At 48.8% G+C, this 2,901-nt stretch overlaps 1 protein-coding gene across 2 annotated transcripts in view; it reads left to right on the plus strand.

Moving 5' to 3' along the window:
• The first annotated feature begins 846 nt into the window (after positions 1–846).
• LOC119277401 (probable inactive receptor kinase At5g58300) overlaps positions 847–2,901 on the plus strand; it is a 5,228-nt gene continuing 3,173 nt past the window's right edge. For both annotated transcript variants that reach the window (XM_037558683.1, XM_037558684.1), the window contains exon 1: positions 847–1,250. The gene's annotated coding sequence lies outside the window, so the exon portion shown is untranslated. The remainder of the gene's footprint in view (positions 1,251–2,901) is intronic.

Below are 2,901 nucleotides of genomic sequence, written 5' to 3' on the forward strand. Positions count from 1 at the left end.
GGGGGGGGGCAAGGGCAGGAGCCCAAGTAGGATTCGGTCCTACTTGGGACGCCCCTTAGCCTCTTCCCTCTCCCTTCCACCTATATATATGAGGGGTGCCTAGCACAACACAACATTGTCTTAGCCGTGTGCGGCGCCCCCGTCCACCGTTTACACCCTCATCATATTTTCGTAGTGCTTAGGCGAAGCCCTGCGAAGACAGTTTCACCATCACCGTCGCCATACCGTCGTGCTGCCAGAACTCATCCACTACCTCGCCGTCTTGCTGGATCAAGAAGGCGAAGGACGTCATCGAGCTGAACGTGTGCTAAACGCGGAGGTGCCGTACGTTCGGTGCTCGATCGGTTGGAACGCGAAGAAGTTCGACTACATCAACCGCGTTGTCAAACGCTTCCGCTTACGGTCTACGCGGGTACATAGACACACTCTCCCCTCTCGTTGCGATGCATCTCCTTAATAGATCTTGCGTGTGCGTATATTTTTTTATTTTTCATGCAATGTTTCCCAACACCTGACGTAGTAAAAAGAAATATTAACACTCGTAATATGAAATCAGTATTATTATATGCATCATGGAATTAATTTTCATACTACTATATAGTTTTAGTATTACACTGTAGATGTTAATATTTTTATCTATATAATTGGTCAAATTTTCTGTAGCTTGACTTCATGTGATCCACCCATGCCTGCAGGCACCAGGCAAATTCCAGATGTCTGTCAACCCTCCCTCAGGGGCAAATCCGTCACTCTAACAAATCCCCAGACTTTATTTTTTACTAGTCAACAAAACAAGCGCCCAGTAACTGACGCTTCTCTTAAATGCACGCCAAATTTGCACACGCAGTTCCTCTCTACAGCACAGGCACGGCGCCACCGCTACCGCGTCCGTCATCCCCACACACATGTAACCCGACACTCTCCACCCGCACACACGGAGAGACAGTACACAGCTCAGTCGCGGCCGCGCAGCGAGATCACCACGCTCCCCTCCACTCTCCCAGCGAGCGCGGAGCGGCGGTCCGGCCGGCGCGGGCTCCGCTCTCTCCCTCTCCCCGCGCAATGCCGGCCGCTTCCGGCGCAGATCGGGCCGACTCCTCACCCTCCTCCTCCTGGCCACGGCTCTCGATCGGCGCGTGACTTCACTCTGGGTGGGCAGAGGACGGCTGGATCTTGCGGCGGACGGCGCGACGGAGGGACGGACGGACGGACGCGCCCGGCCGTCTCCCGATTTCCGCCTGCCAAGAGAGGTTTGCGGCCTTCTCTCTCTCCTCGCGTGGCCCATTCCGTTTCTCCGTCTTTTTTTCTTGGATACAGCGAGCGACGCCTTCGGATGCCTCCAAACCTCTCCTGCCCAGATTGGAACCTGGGCTCGATCCCCGGCCCCGGGTTTTAGCCTTTTAGGAGCGGAATCGATTAGCGCAATGCAGTTTGTCGGCCGTTGTTTGGTTTTAAAGCTTTATTTGTTTCTAAAAAATACGGGGGGAAATGTTTTAATGCCAAAGAGTTGGGGTAGTAGTAGTAATCACTTTTCTAGATGAGGAGTTGGTGATTTTTCTTTTCAACATACTGGCAAATCTCTACTGCTGGAATTGTGTCTACAGAAAATTATCGACTGCCTGCACTCCACTTCCACAGTCAGGTGTATGATGCGTGTAGGCCGTGACAGCGTAGGTAGCCCATGCAGCCATGAACACTTGCATTGATGTTTGCCAGCCGGCCAGCCCCCACCGTCCCTCCAAAAAGATTAAAAGACCCTACTTTCCTTCCTCTCCTTTCGTTTCTCACTTTCTCTCATCCATCCGAGAGCTTTAACCCTAGCTCTAGGCCCTGCCTGTGCTGTTTCTTTTGGTAAGCATCTACTCCCTCTGTAAACAATCACAAGACGTTTTAGATAGTGATCTAAAGCGTCTTATTATTGTGTACAGAGGGAGTAGTACTAATTGAGACCACAACGGTAACATGAATTCAGGTGTGGATCATGTAAGGTTAGGTGGGTACGCTGGTACTGGTGGTAGTGTGGTGCGGTACACTTGAGGGGATCACCTATTTCCACAAAAGGGAATCTGGCAAAGTTTCCTCTGGGAGCCTCGTTGAAACAAGTTCTTGGCATCATTTGTCCACTGTTTTTTTTAATTTATGATGGTTTGCTAGTCCTAAGCTAATGTGCGTAATTGGGGGTGTGCTTTATAAAAAGGAGGCCAATGAGTGATATGAGATGGGCAGTATGCTGCTGTCACATGCACATTATCTCAACTGCCCCCCGTTGAAAACCAATAAGAACCACCATAGCAGTCAGCTTGATGGTGGGTCTTATGGCTGAGAGTCTGAGACTAGAGGAAGAGACAAATGGGGCCTATGAGAGGGAGCTTACTATGTAGTAGTTGGCAGATATGAGGTGTCTTGCATAGAATGCCTCACCTTGGAGGCATTTCTCTCCTGGATCGTTCTATTGGCTTATTCTATTACTGAAGTATGCAATTGCGCCAGCTTCTGTTCTGATCGTTGCAATTCCAGTTGCATTGCAAAGTGAACAATTTCTGGTTATGCCTAATGATAGCTAAGATAGGTACAAACGGAAGAGTTCTTAAATGCTGTCCCAGAACTCTCAAGAACATTATCATGTTGGACGAGGTATACTATTGCTTATTTGACCAAATACAGAGCCGGTATGCAAGTTTGGTCTGTCAAAGCCCTGTATATGTGTACTATTTGTTATCTGGCCGATGAACCTGTCTTTGGATGATCTAAAATGGGATATTGATTTTAAAGCCATGAACATGCAGATGCCAGTATGCAACCCATACACTGTTAATGAAGAGAACATTTCAGTATCTCACTTATTGAGCTCCAAGTTCTTCTGAAAACAAGCTACCATGGTAGATTGTTTTCTACAACTCG

This window comes from Triticum dicoccoides, chromosome 3B (genome assembly GCF_002162155.2).
Source record: "Triticum dicoccoides isolate Atlit2015 ecotype Zavitan chromosome 3B, WEW_v2.0, whole genome shotgun sequence".
Classification (NCBI taxonomy): domain Eukaryota; kingdom Viridiplantae; phylum Streptophyta; class Magnoliopsida; order Poales; family Poaceae; genus Triticum; species Triticum dicoccoides.